This window comes from Bison bison, unplaced genomic scaffold (genome assembly GCF_000754665.1).
Source record: "Bison bison bison isolate TAMUID 2011002044 unplaced genomic scaffold, Bison_UMD1.0 scf7180017864163, whole genome shotgun sequence".
Classification (NCBI taxonomy): domain Eukaryota; kingdom Metazoa; phylum Chordata; class Mammalia; order Artiodactyla; family Bovidae; genus Bison; species Bison bison.
Window position 1 is genome coordinate 855,662 of NW_011494735.1, and position 21,678 is coordinate 877,339.

The 21,678-nt window shown below is 39.0% G+C and overlaps 1 protein-coding gene across 1 annotated transcript in view; it reads left to right on the forward strand.

Annotated features, from left to right (window-relative positions):
* Positions 1-21,678, forward strand: part of SLC2A13 (solute carrier family 2 (facilitated glucose transporter), member 13) — a gene marked incomplete at its 5' end in the record, with an annotated part of 532,905 nt that overhangs the window by 396,233 nt on the left and 114,994 nt on the right. The window lies entirely within an intron of this gene.

Here is a 21,678-nt window from a genome sequence, read left to right on the forward strand (position 1 = left end):
ATGTAATTTGTGAGTTTTCGTTATTTATTTATTTTTCCTCCCCATTATTTTGCCCTCTGTGGTTCCAAGGCTTGCCACAGGTTCGGCAGTGTGAGTGTTTCCTGGTGTTTGGAAACTTCTCTCTTTTTAAGACTCCCTTCCCAGGACGGAGCTCCATCCCTACCTCTTTTGCCTCTCTTTTTGTCTTTTATATTTTTTTCCTACCTCCTTTTGAAGACAATGGGCTGCATTTCTGTGTGCCTGATGTCTTCTGCCGGCATTCAGAAGTTGTTTTGTGGAATTTACTCAGCGTTTAAATGTTCTTTTGATGAATTTGTGGCAGAGAAAGTGGTCTCCCCATCCTATTCCTCTGCCATCTTAGGACCGCCTCCCACTTCTAAAATAGTTACCTACTCTAGGATCCCGGAGAAGGCAATGGCACCCCACTCCAGTACTTTTGCCTAGAAAATCCCATGGACGGAGGAGCCCGGTAGGCTGCAGTCCCTGGGGTCGCTAGAGTCAGACACGACTGAGCGACTTCACTTTCACTTTTCACTTTCCTGCATTGGAGAAGGAAATGGCAATCCACTCCAGTGTTCTTGCCTGGAGAATCCCAGGGACTGGGGAGCCTGGGGGGCTGCCGTCTATGGGGTCCCACAGAGTCGGACATGACTGAAGCAACTTAGCAGCAGCAGCAGCACTGTAGGACCCAACAATTCCACTCTGAGGCATAAACTAAAAAGAATTTTTTTTAATTTTCACCCAAAATATTGTACACAAGTGTTCTTACCAGCATTATTCATAATAGACAAAAAGTAGAAATAATCCAATTGTTCCATAAACTAATAAATGAATAAATAAAATATTAATATGATGTATACACATAAAGGAATATCACACACTTATAGAAAAGAATGAAGTACTAAAACTTGAATGAACATTGAAAAAATCAAATGAAAGAAGGCACAAAGAGAAAACCACATATTATATGATTCCATTTATATACAGAAACCTGTTGAGACAAGCAGTAGATTAGTACTTGCCAAGAGATGGTGAGAGGTGAAATTGGGAGATATGGGGTTTATTTGTAGGTGTTGGAAATTTTCTATAATTGGATAGTGGTGATGGTTGCACAACTCTGAATATATTAAAAATTACTTATAAGCTCTGAAATGATTAAAATAGTAAATTTTATAGTATGTGATTTTATTGAGATATAGTTATCTCAATAAAAATTTTAATTAAAAGTTTGTGCTATAATGATCACCACTTTCCCAACTTTTGTTGACCTCTTTGCCTTCATTTTCCTGGGAGTATAGCCACCACTTCATATGCTGTCTACACAAGAAAACAGAAGATTCCAAATCACTTGTGCTCAATAAATATTTATTTTATCTATCAGAATGTCAGTATCTTCAATATGCTAATTAATTTTCCACAAGCATAACTTTAAATTTCAACAAACTAAAGGCTAAGGAGAATAAAAATTGTGCTTGGAGTCAGAAAACTTGCAATAAAGACGTGAGCAAGTCTTGTTTATCTGAGCTTTGGTTTTCTCATCTCTAAAACAGGAATTCTAATGCATGCCGCACCAACTTGTTGAAAAACCCAGATGGCACAGTGTATGTGAAAGTGCTTTGTAAATTTTACATGGCTATAGAAGCTGTAGTTATTCTTTTCTTTCCAATTTTAATTTTAACATATTTCCTTTCAAACTTTTTAGGCTATTTGCCTTTAAATAAACTGAAAATCTGGGCATTTGGAGTGAATACGTTTAGGTCTGAATGCCAGCTCTGCCACATTTTAGCTATGTGACCTAGATAGTTCTCTCTCTCTAACTCAAGTTTCTCATCTAGAAAAAGGAAAGTAAAGCCTCTCTCATAAAGCCACTGTAGGATTAAATAAGCAAATGTAATTGTCTAGTACAGCTCTCTGCATGTGGTGAGCTCTCTGAAGTGTCACAGAACAAAAAAGTAAAACGTTCACCTGCCACAGTTCTCTTCAAATCTGCAAATGCTAATCGACTTTGTTGCTTGGCAAACCTAAAATACCAATCTCTTAATGTTTCTTCTAATATATTTCTGTCCATTCAAAAATGAATAATGTATAATGTCAACAGAGAAGTTTAATGAAATGTTTTTTCCCTTTGAAGGTGGCATGTTGCACACTAATTAGATTGTATTTGGATGCCTATACATTCATTACCAAATTATTTTGTAAAACCTAATTTTACTCTCAATTTTTAAACTGAAAAGTTTTGTATTTAAATGTGTGTTCATATATGTACATGCATATTTACTTACATAAATACACATATGTACATATATAAGTTCAGTTCAATCTCTCAGTCATGTCCAACTCTTTGCGACCCCACACACTGCAGCATGCCAGGCTTCCCTGTCCATCATAAACTCCCAGAGCTTACTCAAACGATGCCCATAGATCAGTGATGCCATCTAAGCATCTCATCCTCTGTCATCCCCAGATCCTTCTGCCTTCAATCTTTACCTGCATCAAGCTATGTCCAATGAGTCAGTGCTTTGCCTCAGGTGGCCAAAGTATATTGGAGCTTCAGCTTCAGCATCAGTACTTCGAATGAATATTCAGGACTAATTTCCTTATAGAATTGACTGGTTTGATCTCCTTGCTGTCCAAGGGGCTCTCAGGAGTCTTCTCCAGCACCGCAGTTCAAAAGCATCAGTTCTTCAGCACTCAGCTTTCTTTATGGTCCAACTCTCACGACCATACTTGACTACTGGAAAAACCATACCTTTACCTAGACGAATCTTTGTTGGCAAAGTAATGTCTCTTCTTTTTTCATATGCTGTCTAGTTTGGTCATCACTTTTCTTCCAAGGAGTAAGCATCTTTTAATTTCATGGCTTCAGTCGCCATCTGCAGTGATTCTGGAGCCCAAGAAAATAAAGTCTGTCACTGTTTCCATTGTTTCCCCATCTATTTGCCATGAAGTGCTGGGACAGGATGCCATGCTCTTTGTTTTTTGTATATTGAGTTTTAAGTCAGCTTTTTCATTCTCCTCTTTCACTTTCATTGAGAGGGTCTTTCCTTTCTCTTCCCTTTCTGCCATTACAGTGGTATCATCTGCATATCTGAGGTTGTTGATATTTTTCCTGGCAATCTTGATTCCAGCTTGTGAGTCACCCAGTCTGGCATTTCTCATGATGTACTCTGAATATGAGTTAAATAAGCAGGGTGATAATATACAGCCTTGATGTACTCCTTTCCAAGTTTTGAACCAGTCTCTTGTTCCTGGTCCACTTCTAACTGTTGCTTCTTGACCTGCATACAGATTTGTCAGGAGGAAGTTAAAGTGATCTGGTATTCCCATCTCTTTAAGAATTTTCCACAGTTTGTTGCAGTCCACACAAAGGCTTTAGCATAGTCAATGAAGTAGAAATAGATGTTTTTCTGTAATTCTCTTGCTTTTTCTATGATCCTACAGATGTTGGGAATTTGATTCCTGGTTCCTATGCCTTTTAGAAATACAGCATGAACATCTGGAAGTTCTAAGTTCATGTACTGTTGAATCCTAGCTTGGAGAATTTTGATCATTACTTTGCTAGTGTTTCAGATGAGTGAAATTGTGCAGTAGTTTGAACATTCTTTGGCATTGCCTTTCTTTGGGATTGGATTGAAAACGACCTTTTCCAGTCCTGTGGCCACTGCTGAATTTTCCAAATTTGCTGGCATATTGAGTGCAGCACTTTAACAGCATAATCTTATTGGATTTGAAATAGCTCAGCTGGAATCCCATCACTTCCTCTAGCTTTGTTCATAGTGATGCTTCCTAAGGACTACTTGACTTCACACTCCAGGATGTCTGGCTTTAAGTGAGTGACACACCATTGTGGTTATCTAGCTCATGAAGATCTTTTTTGTATAGTTCTGTGTATTCAACAATTCTTTTGTATAGTTCTGTGCAAAAATACACAGAACTATACAATAAAGAACTAACCCCTCTTTTTAATATTTCCTCCTCCTGTAGGTCCATGTTTCTGTCCTTTATTGTGCCCATCTTTGCATGAAATATTCCTTTGGGATCTCTAATTTTCTTGAAGAGATGTCTAGTCTTTCCCATTCTGCTATTTTCATCTATTCATTTTCATTGATCATTTAGGAAGGCTATCATACCTCTCCTTGCTATTCTTTGGAACTCTGCATTCAGATGGATATATCTTTCCTTTTCTTTTCCTTTCACGTCTCTTATTTTCTTTACTATTTGTAAGGGCTCCTCAGACAATCATTTTGCCTTTTTGCATTTATTTTTCTTGGGGATGGTTTTGAAACCATCTCCTGTACAGTGTTACGAACCTCCATCCATAGTTCTTCGTGCACTCTGACAAAACATGCTCCACAGGAGAAAGGAATGGCAAACTACTTCAGTATTCTTGGCTTGTGAACCCCATGAACAGTGTGAAAAGGCAAAAAGATAAGACACTGAAAGAGGAACTCCCCAGGTCAGTAGATTCCCAATGTGGTACTGGAGAAGCATGGAGAAATAGCTTCAGAAAGAATGAAGAGGCTGAGCCAAAGCAAAAACAATGCCCAGTTGTGGATGTGACTGGTGATGGGAGTAAAGGCTCATGCTATAAAGAACAATATTACATAGGAACCTGGAATGTTAGGGTCATGCTGCTGCTGCTGCTGCTAAGTTGCTTCAGTCGTGTCCAACTCTGTGCAACCCAAAAGACGGCAGCCCACCAGGCTCCCTCGTCCCTGGGATCCTCCAGACAAGAACACTGGAGTGGGTTGCCATTTCCTTCTCCAATGAGTGAAAGTGAAAAGTGAAAGTCAAGTCGCTCAGTCGTGTCCAACTCTTCGCGATCCCATGGACTGCAGCCTACCAGGCTCTTCTGTCCATGGGATTTTCCAGGCAAGAGTACTGGAGTGGGTTGCCAGTGCCTTCTCCGGTTAGAGTCATGAATCAAGGTAAATTTTCAGTGATTAAATAGGTGATGGCAAGAATGAATATCAACATTTTAGGAATCAGTGAACTAAAATGGACTAGAAGGGGTGAATTTAATTCAGATGACCATTATATCTACTACTGTGGGAAAGAATCCCTTGGAAGAAGTGGAATATCCCTCATAGTCAATGAAAGAGTCCAAAATCAGTACTTGGGTACAATCTCAAAAACAACAGAATGATCTCTGTTCATTTCCAAGGCAAACCATTCAATAGCGCAGTAATCCAAGTCTATGCCCCAACCACTAATGCTTAAGAAGCTGAAGTTTAACAGTTCTGTGATCACCTGCAAGACCTTCTAGAACTAACACCAAAAAAAAAAAAAAAATGTCCTTTTCATCATAGGGAACTGGAAGTCAACAGTAGGAAGTCAAGAGATACCTGGAGTAACAGGCAGGTTTGGCCTTGGAGTACAAAATGAAGCAGGGCAAAGGCTAACAGTTTTGCCAAGAGAATGCACAGGTCATAACAAGCAACCTCTTCCAACAACACAAAAGACGACTCTACACATGGACATCACCAGATGGTCCATACTGAAATCAGACTGATTATATTTTGCAGCTGAAATAGAGAGATTCTATACAGTTAGCAATGGAGAAGGCAGTGGCACCCCACTCCAGTACTCTTGCCTGAAAAATCCCATGGACAGAGGAGCCTGGTAGGCTGCAGTCCATGGGGTCGCTAAGAGTCAGGCACGACTGAGAGACTTCACTTTCACTTTTCAGTTTCATGAATTGGAGAAGGAAATGGCAACCCATTCCAGTGTTCTTGCCTGGAGAATCCCAGGGACGGTGGAGCCTGATGGGCTGCCGTCTATGGGGTCGCACAGAGTCGGACACGACTGAAGCGACTTAGCAGCAGCAGCATACAGTTAGCAAAAGCAAGACCTTTAGCTGACTGTGGCTCCGATCATGAACTCCTTATTGCCAAAATTCAAACTTAAATTGAAGAAAGTAGGGAAAACTATTATACCATTCAGGTATGACCTAAATCAAATCCCTTACAGTTATACAGTGAAAGTGATAGATAGATCCAAGGGATTAGATCTGATGTACGTATATAAATATGTAATATATGTACATATATTAGATCTGATGTACATATACATGTCATTTTATATTTGCAAAGTTGGAATTGAGGTTTTTGTTTTTAAGAACACAGACCAAAGGTTCATATAGTATTAATAGGAAAACACTTAGCCCTATTGAAGGTGATGAGCTTGGCAGATAGAACTCTCTTCTTCTACTTCCTTCCCCTTTAAAGAGTTTCTTAGTGTATCTTTCTGAGATAAAATGGGAGAACCATTCCAAAAATTCATAAGAGGTTAGACAATCAGTGACTCAGAATTAAAACCTAAAGTATTAGTAAATGTTTAAACACACACACACAGACACACACACACTGACAAATAAATTAAAATTTCTTTATTTAATAGCACCAAAGAACAAGAACCTATACTTGCTTTTCATCAGCAAGCCTCACTGCTGTGAATAATTTTTTGCCTGTAGTTCTGGAATCCAGTACATTCTCAGCCTCAGTTTCTAAAGAGAAGCGATGAGAAATGTGTTCCAGAAGGTTGCCACCAATTATTTGTGGATTTAATCTGAGCGCCATGAATTTTAAGGAACAATTCACTGGTTGATTTCAGGCTTCAGTCATGATCTCATGGACCAAGTGTGATGAATGAGATGTAACTTCTCTGATGCAACTGCAGAGAGAACTATCAAATCTGCTGTCAATATAAATGGCATTCATTTATCTATTTATACAACAGGTTTTTATTGAACAGGCTTCCCTGGTGACTCAGTGATAAAGAATCCTCCTGCAGTGCAAGAGACACAGGTTTGATCCCTGGGTCAGGAAGATTCCCTGGAGAAGGAAATGGCAACCCACTCCAGTATTGTTGCCTGAGAAATCCCATGGGACAGAGGAGCCTGGTGGGCTTCAGTTCACGGGGTCACAAAAGAGTTAGCTACTACTAGGCAACTAAACAACAACAATTTATTGAACACTTATCTGTCAGGTAACATGGAAAACACTAGGAATAAAAGGTGTACAAGACAATAATCTCTACCTTGAGAAGGTCCCAGTGCAGTAAGGGAAGGCAAACATATCACAAACCCTTAGAGAAACGGTGGGATGGGCAGTAATAATAGTAGATGTTTTTGATCTACTGATAGCATAGTGATACATCTAGTTTTGCTGGCAACTGAGTTTCAAAAGGAGATGATGCCAAATTTGAGTTTTTAGGCAACTGTGTAGGAAAGTAAAGGTGGAAAGTAATAGTCCAGACAGGAAAAAAAATGCGGAAAATCATAAGAACATATTATATTCTGAATCCTGCAGTTTGTATGGACAACCATGGCATCTGTGGAGAAATAGCACAAATGATTGACAAGAAGAAGCTAAATCATGCCATAATAGAATGATATTCATCCTATAGGCAATAGAAAGCTTTTATAGGATTTAAACAGGAGAGAGTTCTGATCAGGTTAGATTTATGACAGTGTAGGAAATGGAGTGGAAAGAGTCTAGAAGCAGAAAGGCTCAATGTAAGACTATTAGAAGGGTTCAGGTAAGAGGTGGCAAATTAAAATCGAAGTCCAAATGAGGGGTTGTAAGAATGGAGAGCAGAGGAATTACATTTGCCTTGGAGATAGATATGATGGATGTAGCTATTGAAACGTGTGTGGTCTCAAATCATGCTCAGGTTATTAAATTGTGAGACACAAAAACAAGAGAAACAGGTCGTGGAGTCTCTGTGTATCACTGATAATAATGGTTGTGTACTGCCGATGTTTCCCATCAAAATTTATGCAGAGTAATGAAAGAAGATTGCCAAGAACAGAACCAGTGAGACAGAAAAGATGCATCAGTGTGAGAGGTGGAGAAACAAACAGCATAGTGTCAAGAAATGAGAAAATTTTAGGAAAGAGGGAAGTTATTTCGGAAATTTTACCATAACGTGATAAGTTTAGAAAGAAAAGCATACAAAGTTAGCAATAAGAAGATCATCAGCGATCTCAGAGCAGAAGGAAAGTTTTGACCAACCTAGATAGCATATTAAAAAGCAGAGACATTACTTTGCCAACAAAGGTCCTTCTAGTCAAGGCTATGGTTTTTCCACTGGATATGTATGGATGTGAGAGTTGGACTGTGAAGAAAGCTGAGTGACGAAGAATTGATGCTTTTGAACTGTGGTGTTGGAGAAGACTCCTGAGAGTCCCATAGACTACAAGGAGATCCAACCAGTCCATTCTAAAGGAGGTCAGTCCTGGGTGTTCTTTGGAAGGACTAATGCTAAAGCTGAAACTCCACTACTTTGGCCACTTCATGTAAAGAGTTGACTCATTGGAAAAGACTCTGATGCTGGGAGGGATTGGGGGCAGGAGGAAAAGGGGACGACAGAGGATGAGATGGCTGGATGGCATCACGGACTTGATGGACATGAGTTTCAGTGAACTTCAGGAGTTGGTGATGGACAGGGAGGTCTGGCGTGCTGCGGTTCATGGGGTCGCAAAGAGTCAGACACAACTGAGCGACTGAACTGAACTGAACTGAGGCATGACTTGCTCTATAAAATAAGCACCAGTAGGCCCTATCCATTTAATTAAATTTCCAAGCATTTAAAGTCCCCCATAATTTTTTATTTTTTGAAAAAATTCTCACAAGTTCCCTACTTTCACAGTCAAAATTGAGAGAGGGAGTTCCCTGACATCCACACTTAGGCTGAGGAAGAAGGCAGATGTCCTGGAGTTCTTTTCACAATACTCATGTAGAAATCTGGTCCTACAGAGGACTACAAACAAGGCAAGCTGTTGGGTTCCAAGTTGCCTACCTGAAGGCAGTAGGACCAGTTAGGAAGGAGGAGGGCATAGTAAAGAGTAGAGAAAGTTTAGAATAGCTGTTTGGGAAAGAGTGATATAATTATACAAAATGAAGTAATAAATTCATGCATGAGGAGTGAATGACTAAGCAGTTACCCACAGAAAATGAAAGTTGACCTGTGATAAACAGACTATCCTAGCATTTGCATTTACCAAAACTGATTTTTTTTTAAAATGTAAGCCGTGCCAAGACAGGCATTTTAAGACCACTGTTCTAAATGTTTTATGTCATTGGATTTAATGAGATACTCAGCTCAGTTGCTCAGTCGTGTCTTACTCTTTGTGACCCCATGGACTGTAGCATTCCAGGTCTCCCTGTCCATTACCAACTCCTGGAGTTTACCCAAACTCATGTCCATTGAGTCGGTAATGCCATCCAATCATCTCATCTGTCATCCCTTTCTCCTCTTGCACTCAATCTTTCACACCATCAGGGTCTTTTCAAATGACTCAGCTCTTCATATCAGGTGGCCAAAGTATTGGAGTTTCAGCTTCAACATCAGTCCTTCCAAGGAACACCCAGGACTGATCTCCTTTAGGATGGACTGGCTGGATCTCCTAACAGTCCGAGAGACTCTCATGAGTCTTCTCCAACCCCACAGTTCAAAAGCATCAATTCTTCAGTGCTCAGCTTTCTTTATAGTCCAACTCTCACATCCATACATGACTACTGGAAAAACCATAGCCTTGATTAGATGGACCTTTGTTGACAAAGTAATGTCTCTACTTCTTAATATGCTATCTAGGTTGGTTATAACTTTCCTTCCAAAGAGTAAGTGTCTTTTAATTTCATGGCTTCAGTCACCATCTGCAGTAATTTTGGAGCCCCCCAAATTAAAGTCAGCCACTGTTTCCACTGTTTCTCCATCTATTTGCCATGAAATGATGGGACAAGATGCCATGATCTTAGTTTTCTGAATGTTGAGCTTTAAGCCAACTTTTTCACTCTCCTCTTTCACTTTCATCAAGAGGCTCTTTAGTTCTTCTTCACTTTCTACCATAAGGGTCGTGTCATCTGCATATCTGAGGTTATTGATATTTCTCCCGGTAATCTTGATTCCAGCTTGTACTTCTTCCAGCCCAGCGTTTCTCATGATATACTCTGCAAATGTGTTAAATAAGCAGGGTGACTATATACAGCCTTAACATACTCCTTTTCCTATTTGGAACCAGCCTGTTGTTCCATGTCCAGTTCTAACTGTTGCTTCCTGACCTGCATACAGGTTTCTCAAGAGGCAGGTCAGGCGGTCTGGGATTCCTATCTCTTGAAGAGTTTACCACAGTTTATTGTGATCCACACAGTCAAAGGCTTTGGCGTAGTCAATAAAGCAGAAGTAGATGTTTTTCTGGAACTCTCTTGCTTTTTCCATGATCTAGCAGATGTTGGCAATTTGATCCCTGGTTCCTCTGCCTTTTCTAAAAGCAGCTTGAACATCTGGAAGTTAATGGTTCATGTATTGCTAAAGCCTGGCTTGGAGAATTTTGAGCATTACTTTGCTAGCATGTGAGATAAGTGCAAGTGTGTGGTAGTTTGAGCATTCTTTGGCATTGCCTTTCTTTGGGATTGGAGTGAAAACTGACCTTTTCCAGTCCTGTGGCCACTGCTGAGTTTTCCAAATTTGCTGACATATTGAGTGCAGCACTTTCACAGCATCATCTTTTAGGATCTGCAATAGCTCAACTGGAATTCCATCACCTCCACTAGCTTTGTTCGTGGTGATGCTTTCTAAGGCCCACTTAACTTCACATTCCAGGATGTCTGGCTCTAGGTGAGTGATCACACCATCATGATTATCTGGGTCATGAATATCTTTTTTGTACAGTTCTTCTGTGTATTCTTGCCACCTCTTCTTAGTATCTTCTGCTTCTGTTAGGTCCATACCATCTGTCCTTTATTGAGCCCATCTTTGCCTGAAATCTTCCCTGGTATGTCTAATTTTCTTGAAGAGATCTCTAGTCTTTCCCATTCTATTGTTTTCCTCTATTTCTTTTCATTGATAGCTGAGGAAGGCTTTCTTATCTCTCCTTGCTATTCTTTGGAACTCTGCATTCAAATGGGTATATCTTTCCTTTTCTCCTTTGCTTTTCGCTTCTCCTGTTTTCACAGCTATTTGTAAGACCTTCTCAGACAGCCATTTTGCTTTTTTGCATTTCTTTTTCTTGGGGATGATCTTGCTCCCTGTCTTCTGTACAATGTCACGAACCTCTGTCAATAGTTCATCAGGACTCTGTCTATCATATATAGTCCCGTAAATATATTTCTCACTTCCACTATATAATCATAAGGGATTTAATTTAGGTCATACCTGAATCGTCTAGTGGTTTCTGCACTTTATTCAATTAAAGTCTGAACTTGGCAATAAGGAGTTCATGATCTGAACCACAGTCAGCTCCTGGTCTTAAAAACAAATGAACTGTTTTCTCTAGAGCCAGGTTCATACTTGACTTCACAGAGTATAAACTTAAAATAATCTAAATTAACCCGAATCAATCATTAAAAGATTGTCTCAATCAAGAGAAAAAGGCACATTTGGTTAAGAGCCTGAGTGCCATGTGAAACATGTAAACGACTGGTTAAATCAAAATAGGACATCATTTCTCTTGCTTAGACACTAAGCTGCCTTTTATTCTGCCATTTTTTTTTACTTTAGTTGAAACTATTTAAAATTTTTAGAACCAGTTTTTTTTTTCTAAATATGTGCATACTTATTTTTCTCCCTTCAAAAAAAAAAAAAAAAAAGGTCAGATTAACAAGTTAAACCCTTCCTTGAAACTAACAAGACAAGAACTTTTTGGTTCTAATTGTAGTTATTGCCTGGATTATATATTTACCAATCTCCTAGTAGAGTTTCTAGTACACTGTGCTAGGTTCCTCGGCAGTTTCATCCTGTAGTATAACACTGTCTATTGTATAATTTCCCCAACTGAAATTGTCCACAGTCAAAAACAATAGCATGCATTCTGAGCACAATTATCTACTACTATTTCTCTTTAAATATCATTTACAATGTCCTTTTACTATGAAATTTTGCAGGCTATGATGTAAAAGAGAGCTCTCTTTTTGTATGGCTCTCTTCTTGGAACTTCAAGGCAATTGGCCCTTGTAGCTTCTATTTCTGCAAGTGAATTATCAAAATTGTTAACCAGTTCCATTTGGGTTGTGGGTTAAATGTTTGCAAATGGCAGCTTTATCCTCTGGCAATTTGAAAGCAGGGCTTAGCTTGAAGTACCATTTGACAATTGGTTTACAGTTCAGTTCAGTCGCTCAGTCGTGTCCGACTCTTTGCGACCCCATGAATCGCAGCACACCAGGCCTCCCTGTCCATCACCAACTCCCGGAGTTCACTCAGACTCACGTCCATCGAGACAGTGATGCCATCCAGCCATCTCATCCTCTGTCGTCCCCTTCTCCTCTTGCTCCCAATCCCTCCCAGCATCAGAATCTTTTCCAATGAGTCAACTCTTCGCATGAGGTGGCCAAAGTACTGGAGTTTCAGCTTTAGCATCATTCCTTCCAAAGAAATCCCAGGGCTGATCTCCTTCAGAATGGACTGGTTGGATCTCCTTGCAGTCCAAGGGACTCTCAAGAGTCTTCTCCAACACCACAGTTCGAAAGCATCAATTCTTCGGCACACAGCTTTCTTCACAGTCCAACTCTCACATCCATACATGACCACTGGAAAAACCATAGCCTTGACTAGACGAACCTTTGTTGGCAAAGTGATGTGTCTTCTTTTCAGTATGCTATCTAGGTTGGTCATAACTTTCCTTCCAAGGAGTGAGTTTCTTTTAATTTCATGGCTGCAGTCACCATCTGTAAGGATTTTGGAACCCAGAAAAATAAAGTCTGACACTGTTTCCACTGTTTCCCCATCTATTTCCCATGAAGTGATGGGGCCAGATGCCATGATCTTCGTTTTTTGAATGTTGAGTTTTAAGCCAGTTTTTTCACTCTCCTCTTTCACCTTCATCAAGAAGCTTTTTAGTTCCTCTTCACTTTCTGCCATAAGGGTGGTGTCATCTGCATATCTGAGGTTATTGATTTTTTTGGTTATTGATTTACTGATTATTTATTGGTTATTGATTTATTGACAATTGGTTTTACGTGTTTTAATTTCTTTACCAAAATATCTCAGATATTCATTCCTAATTACCCACCCTCAAAAAATGTTTCATTAATGAGAAGAAACAGATTAATGAAACTACAGTGTGCCTTAATTTAACGAGCTATCATCATTTGATTCTTTCTATAAACATGCATTGGGTATCTAGGCTACAATGAGATTCTGCAGTTGCAGAGTTGGTAAGCATGACTTTTTCCCTTGGGTCCTTGCAAACCAGTCAGTAAAGAACTTTGTAAATTCTATAGTAGAGGTATGCACAGAGAAAAAATGAAAGTCATCACCATCATCTGTACTACATATTTACTTGGAGGAAATTTAAAATATTTTGTATTAAAAGAGAGGAATCTCTATTTTATGTAATTTACCAATTCTTTTTAAAAAACACTTTCTTAAAGTAAGGCACACTTACAATCTCTGCCCTTGAAATAAATATGTAAGAATAAATATTTGTGAGATGGCATCCTAATATGTTTTACACTGTTAAAGTTTGTGTGAGTTTAGAATGAGAGTATATACATTTCTGTCTTTTCCTTTCATGTAGAGTCATGCAGCCAGATGGGTTCTTAGAGATCATGTGCTCTTGGGATGGAAAACTTGAAGTCCAGAATTTAGGACTCACTCCAGGTCATACTGTGAAAGGGGACAAATAGGGCCTAAGATATAAGTCTGTTTTTTACCAAAAAAAAAAAAAAATTTAATCTATTATTGGAATATTTTTATGAGCACTGATTTTGTAACAATATATTTAAATTCTAAGCTTTTATATTTAGGAAATTTCATGTAAATTTATCAGGTCATATTCAAGAAAGCATTAAAGAGCAAATCATGAATAAAAAATAGCCACTTCTAGAAATTGTCCCTTTTTTTCAATCCTATTTGTTAAACTCACAGTTATGATATATGCTTTCTGTAAAAGGTCAATTAGCAGATTCCCCAGGATATTTAAAGTTTTGAGTTATCTTCCAAATGTCAAGTCCAAGTTAAAAATGTTACATTTGGGAGAATTTTGCCATAAGATAGTCCATATGATGAAAAATATATATTCCAGGTCAAGGATAAGGGAATGGTAGGAAATCATACTCTGCCTCCAGGAGTCTGAGAGACTCTACAGTCCAGATGAGTCAGCAAACCTCAGTTCCCAAACAGTGGCCCACACCCTGAGATGGTGATGAAATTGAACACTGATTGATGAAATTGACTGACCTCTATGAACTGATGTGAAGCAGTACAAAAAGATAATTTCCATGCTTTTTTTTAATATAGAAAAGCCTCATATTAACTATGGGATAAGTTCTAGGAGAGGACTGAATGTATAAAGGGAAGAAAATAACCAATGGGATAAAGTGTTGGTCCAGTAAAGGCCAAGGGGAGTAAGATTAAAAGTTCTAATAGAATGCTGACCTTCGAACGAACAATTCTTTTTCAGAGCCTGGGGGAAAAGAGGTGAGGATAGCTGTGACTATAGATATCTTGGTTCAGTCTGAATTTAAAGTTGAAAATGTTCATTCCTAATCCCTTCAGTTTTTACTGGGAAGCAAGAAAGACCTAAATCTAAAAGATTTGTAAGAGGGAATAAGGATTAGGATTGGAGGAAAGTTGTGGGCATTTGGGATATCAGTTGTGAGATTGAGAGCAGGTGGCACCCCACTCCATTACTCTTGCCTGGAAAATCCCATGGACGGAGGAGCCTGGTAGGCTGCAGTCCATGGGGTCGCTAAAAGTCGGACACGACTGAGCAAGTTCACTTTCTCTTTTCCCTTTCATGCGTTGGAGAAGGAAATGACAACCCACTCCAGTGTTCTGCCTGGAGAATCCCAGGGACGGGGGAGCCTGGTGGGCTGCCGTCTATGGAGTCGCACAGAGTCGGACACGACTGAAGTGACTTAGCATAGCATAGCATAGACGTTTCCCTGCAGCAGTGAAGATCCAGCTTCAGCTGTACACTGTGCATGTATAGTGTTACCAGTATTCCTGGTTATGTTAATTCTCCACCAGTGCAGAGCAATTTAGATATAGAAAGTAAGAACAAAGATGGTTAGAAAGAACCAGACATAAAAGTTTATAGGCAATAGAATCTAAATACAAAAACGTTCAGGGTCTGGTGGTTAACGTGGTTTAACATGAAAGTCTGACAGAGAGGGACTCAAACCTATGAAGTCAGTGAAGTGTCAGGAAGAAAGGAGTGTGGGAGATCTCTGGGGAAAAGAACAGTTATTCTAGAAATAAGAAAGAAATCTTGAGGAAAGGAATGAAAAATCTATATGTGTGGTTTAGGTCAGGGATCAGCAAACTTCCTGTAAAGGGTAAGATAGTAAATATCTGTGGCTTTGCAGGCCATATAGATTCTGTTATACTTCTCAGCTCTTCCCTTTAAGTTGTAGGCATTCATAGATAAGTAAACAAATGGGCATTGCTATGTTTCAGTAAAACTTTATTTTTAAAATGGGCTGATTTATATTTGTCTCAAGGGCCATAGTTTACTGATTCCTGTTCCAGATTACTATTTCCAGGATGTGGGTGAAGTTAAGTGGTTAGAAACCAACAGGTTATGATGTTATAAGATTAGTATATTAACTATAAACCATCTAAATCTAACAAACACTGAGCGAATACTTCACCCAAGAACAGAATAACACATTCTTCGTAAGTGTACAAGAAGCATTCTCTAAGATAGGTCATATGCTAGGCTGCAAAATGAGCCTAGGTAAATTTTAAAAGGATTAAAATCATACAGAATATGTTCTCTGATCACAATTGGGTGAAATTAGAAATCACAAATAAAGAAATCTAGGAAATTCACAAGCATGTGAAAATTAAATAACACACTCTTCAATTGCCAGTGGATCAAAGAAGAAATTACAAGGAAAATTACTAAATAATTTGAGATGGGTGAAAATGAAGATATACTCCACCAAATATGGGATGCAGCTAAAGCAGTGCTTAGGGAGAAATTTATAGCTATAAATGCCTACATTTAAAAGGAGAAAGATATCAAAATCAAAAATCTAATGCTCTATCATAAGAGAAAGAAGGGACAATAATCAGGTCTGAGATGCCCTGAGGAGATTGAATGGATGAAGGTCCAGATGACCTTAGCTGAGAAGAACGGCTTCTCCTTGTAACTGGAGTGTGTGCATGCCTTCTAAGTTTCTTCAGTTGTGTCTGACTCTTTGGACAGACAACCCTATGGACTATAACCCACCAGGCTCCTCTGTCTTGGGGGTTCTCTAGACAGGAATACTGGGGTGGGTTGCCATGCTCTCCTCCAGGGGATCTTCTGACCCAGCAATCAAACCTGAGTCTCTTGCTCCTCCTGCATTGGCAGACAGGTTCTTTACAAATAGGAAAGTATTAATGGAATGGTTTGCTATAAAGTTATAAATTTCTCATTTTTGCCACTTTCATCTGTTTTCTCTATTAAACTTGAGGTGAGTTCCTTTGCAGAGAGTAAAGAGAAATGAAGCTTTGGAGATCTGAGGAATAGTTTTTGTGCCAAATGGTTGAAACAGTCCTCCAATGGAGTTGACTAGGGAAAACTATTAAGAATTTTAGGCTATTGAGGATCCTGTTGAGGCTGGTAGTAGTATGGTATAGAGGAACTACTGATCTGCCCTGCTGTGTAATTCCTTCAGTTGCGTTGGGTATGTGTGTAAAGGCACAGAAAAGGCAAATGTTGACATTCATATAATAGTTAGATGGGTGAGATAAGAAGATAAATAGGCAGGGAATTTTAGGATATTGAAATGATGAGTCATGGGCAATAAGCTAGTTAATGACAGAACTAAAGGAAAAAAAGCTTGCTTCCAGTTCAAGATGGTGGAGTAGAAAGATGTAGATTTATCTCCTCCTGTGAGAGTACCAAAATTGCAACTAGCTATTGAATAACCATTGACAGGAAGACTCTGGAACCCACCAAAAAGAGATACTTCATATCCAAAGACAAAGAAGAAGCCGCAGCAGGATGGTTGGAAGGGCACAATCACGATAAAATCAAATCTCATATCTGCAGTGTGGGTAACCCACAAACTGGAGAACAATAACACCAAAGAAGTTCTCCCACTCTTAGAAGTTCTGAACCCCACATCAGGGTTCCCAGCCTAGGGATCTAACAATGGGACTGGGAGTCCCCAGCAAATCTGACCTTGAAGACCAGTGGGATTTGACTATAGGACTTCCGCAGAACTAGGGGAAACAGACTCCTGTCTTAGAGGGTACAAACAAAATCTTGTGTGCACCAAGACCCAGAGGAAAGGAGCAGTGATCCCACAGGTGACTGAACCAAAACTACCTGCAAGTGTTGGAGGGTCTCCTGTGGAGGCATGGATTGGCAAGGCCTCACCACAAGGACAGGGCCACTGGCAGCAACAGGCCAGGAATGTCTCCCTTGGTGTAAACCCTCTTGGAGTTCACTGTTAACCCTACCATAGAACCCATAGACTCCAGAACTGGGTCCCCTCAAGCCAAACAAGTACCAGAAGGGAATGAAACACCAGCCATCAACATATTATTGGATTTAAGTTTTACTGAGTAATGCCCCACTTGCTAGAGCAAGACCTAGTTTTTCCCTTTGCCAGTCCATCCCATCAGGAAGCTTACACAAGCCTCTCAGCCTCCTCCAACAGAGAATAGACAGAAGAAGCAAGAAGAACCACAGTCCCACAGCAGCTGGAACAAAAAAGACATTACAGAAAGTAAATCAGGATGAAAAAGCAGAAAATTATGTCCCAGATGAAGGGAAAAGATAAAACCCTAGAAAAACAGCTAAATGAAATGGAGATAGGCAACCTTCTAGATAAAGAATTCAGAATAATGATAGTGAAGATGATCCGGGATCTTGGGAAACAATGGAGAAGGTGCAAGAAATGTTTACCAAAGACCTACAAGAACTAAAGAACAAACAAAGAGAAGTGAATAATACATGAGATGGAATCAATAGTAGAGTAACTGAGGCAGAAGTACAGATAAATGACCTGGAGGTCAGAATGGTGGAAATCACTGCCACCACCAGAATATAGATAAAGGACACAAAGTAATCAAAGACAAAAATTAAAGACAAGGATAAAATATTAAAAGTAACAAGGGAAAAATGACAAATAACATAAAAGGTAATTTTCATCAGGCTACCAGCTGATTTCTCAACGAAAACTGTATAAGCCAGAAGGGAATTGGCACAAAATATTTAAAGTAATGAAAGGGAGGAACCTATAATCAAGAATACTCTACCCAGCAAGACTCTTATTCAGATTTGATGGAGCAATCAAAAGCTTTCCAAACAAGCAAAAGTTAAGAGAATTCAGCACCACCAAACCAGCTTTACAACAAATGCTAAAGGAATTTCTCTAGGCAGGAAACACAAGAGAAGGAAAATACCAACAGAAAATAAACCCAAAACAATTAGGAAAATGGTAATAAGATCATAACTATTGATAATTTCCTGAAATTTAAATGGATTAAATGTACCAACCAAAGACATAGACTGCCTGGGCAGATGAAAACATGTGTGTATGTATTTCCACTCACCACATCACTCTGCTTGACCCCCCAAACGCTATGTAATTATTTTATATTGTTAGGCTAATCATGTTCCCATATGGCTTTCAATTATAATTATCTTTTATTTTTAGTCTAGCGATTGATTGTGAAAACTGATGAACATATTTTACTATTTAAAAAAATGGTGTACATGTGAAAAAAAAATTTTTAATAAAATAAAAATCACCCCTCTGATAAGGGGAAAAGGGAAAAATTGGGAGATTCGGGTTGACATATGCATACTACTGTATATAAAATAGATAATTAATAAAGGCCTACTTACAGCACAACAAACTCTATTCAATACTCTGTAATGGCCTATAGAATATATGTGTATGTATAACTGAGTCGTTTTGCTGTACACCAGAAACCCACACAAATTATAAATGAACTATACACCAATAAAGTTTTTTAAAAAATCAGAAAGAGAAAAAAAGGAAAGAGCTAATGAATAGGGAGCAAATCAATTAACTGGAGCTTGTCACAAGGTCTAGTATACAAGTCAACATCATTTTTATTCACTAACAAGTCCCAGCTCGTAGAATAGTGCCTGGCACAGAGTAAGTGTAATATATTGTATTTGTTAAATAAATGATCATGGCAGAGCAGATGATCTGCTAGTAAGGAAGATAGAATAATTGGAGGTCGTGGTCAGAGTTGATGTTTGAAAAGGTGATGGAGGAGGTGAAGCATTATGGATAATGCCTCGTATGTCTGACATGCACATGCAATAGGAAACTGGTTTGGGGCCTTTTATGGGAAATAAGTATTTTTCAAAAAATTTAAATAGTCATTTCTCTACAAATGGGTGAATTGACATTCCCCAAATAATTATCATTTAAAGCCACTGAAACCATCAGGGGTTTTAATTCTACTTCATATGGGCAGAATAAACGAACAAAATACTAGTAGGAATGATCTTCCCTTCCAAATTAGCCTAGTCTAGTTCTTAAAGCCAGAAGCTCAGAGTACCTCTCATGATTTCTATTTTATTCTGTTTATCATAGGTGTGGACAATTTTAGGTTTACAATACTGTATCACCTTTCTAAAGTATATTGATCTTTTGGTAGGCTGAAAGACCTCTTTTTTTTTTTTTTTTTGCTTTTAGTATACAACTGAAACAGTGTCAGACTTTATTTTCTGGGGGGGCTCCAAAATCACTGCAGATGGTGATTGCAGCCATGAAATTAAAAGATGCTTACTCCTTGGAAGGAAAGTTATGACCAACCTAGATAGCATATTAAAAAGCAGAGATATTACTTTGCCAACAAAGGTCCGTCCAGTCAAGGCTATGGTTTTTCCAATGGTCATGTGTGGATGTGAGAGTTGGACTGTGAAGAAAGCTGAGCACCGAAGAATTGATGCTTTTGAACATGGAGAAGACTCTTGAAAGTCCCTTGGACTGGAGGAGATCCAACCAGTCCATCCTAAAGGAGATCAGTCCTGGGTATTCATTGGAAGGACTGATGCTGAAGCTGAAACTCCAGTACTTTGGCCACCTCATGAGAAGAGTTGACTCATTGGAAAAGACCCTGATGCTGGGAGGGATTGGGGGCAGGAGGAAAAGGGGACGACAGAGGATGAGATGGCTGGATGGCATCACTGACTCGATGGACATGAGTTTGAGTGAACTCCGGGAGTTGGTGATGGACAGGGAGGCCTGGCATGCTGTGATTCATGGGGTTGCAAAGAGTCGGACACCTGAGCGACTGAACTCAACTGAACTGAAAGTCTCATTAAAAATAGACTATTTGTAAAGATTTACAGACAGAATGGCAGTGGTCTAAGTTTTAAACAATGCCAGTCTTTTCCATTTAGCTAAATGCATCAAAGAAGTATTTTGATTTTGATGATTCATGTCTTTTTCAGATAGCTTGCATTAGTTCTTACCCTATTTCTCTCCCACATCCCACTGTGTAATTACTTGTACAAAGTAGATATTTAATAAATCTGTACTGACTTATCTTTAATTATGTAATAAGTTGTTCCCTGAAATACTCTTCTCTCTACTTCTTTCCCTGGTAAATTTCTCTTATGATCCAGTTCAAATATCATCTCTGAAATTATCCCCCATTCTTACAGGCAAATAATCAGGTCTCTGCCTTTAGAGTATTTCATTTTTCTATCATATCATCATTATTAGAAGGTATAGCTATTTCTAATCCTTGCCTTTTATCTACCAAGGAGCAGAGCAGGAACTTTAATTTATTCATCTTAGGGTCTCCATACCTTATAGGTGCCTACTGTGTATAAAGTGTTCCAGGTTTGTCTGGCAAATAGTATGACAGTGAGGAGACTTATTCTACAAGCACACTGTTGGCTTATGTTGGAAAATCCTGCCCTCTAAAGGGTTTTGCCTCTTTAAAATTTTCCTGAAGTTAGGATATTGCTGTTAGGTGAGTGATAATTAGTTGGTAATGGCTCTGTAATCCAACCAATGGATGGGAAAAGTTAGCCTTTTCGCCTATACCAACCTTTTTTCTTTTCTCTTTTTCAGAAAAATTTATGCAGTTTTTAAAAGTTAGAACTTCTTTTAATTAAGCATACAACATAGCTGATTTTCAATATATATTTATTAAAAGTACAAGTATCCCCCAGGATGTTAACTCTGACCATTCTTAAGGTGGTGGCATTTTTATTTTTTAACTTTTTGCTCTAGATGTAATTTTTTTTCATTCTTTGAATTTTCTATTTCATGATCTATTTTAGGAAAAAATTCCATTTTTTAAAAGATATGGTACATGATGGAAACATTTAAGAGAAGTAAATGCTTTGGTACAGTTTGGAACCAGGTAGCTGGTTCAAACGGAGAAGGCAATGGCACCCCACTCCAGTACTCTTGCCTGGAAAAGATGGATGGAGGAGTCTGGTGGGCTGCAGTCCATGGGGTCGCTAATAAGAGTCGGACACGACTGAGCGACTTCACTTTCTCTTTTCACTTTCATGCATTGGAGAAGGAAATAGCAACCCACTCCAGTGTTCTTGCCTGGAGAATCCCAGGGACGGGGGAGCCTGGTGGGCTGCCATCTATGGGGTCGCACAGAGTCGGACACGACTGAAGTGACTTAGCAGCAGCAGCAGCAGCTGGTTCAAAATGGACCAGTCCGTACTCTGGTAACAAATCTCAGTGGCTTAGGAAAGCAAAAGTATATTTGCTGCTGGCAGACTGG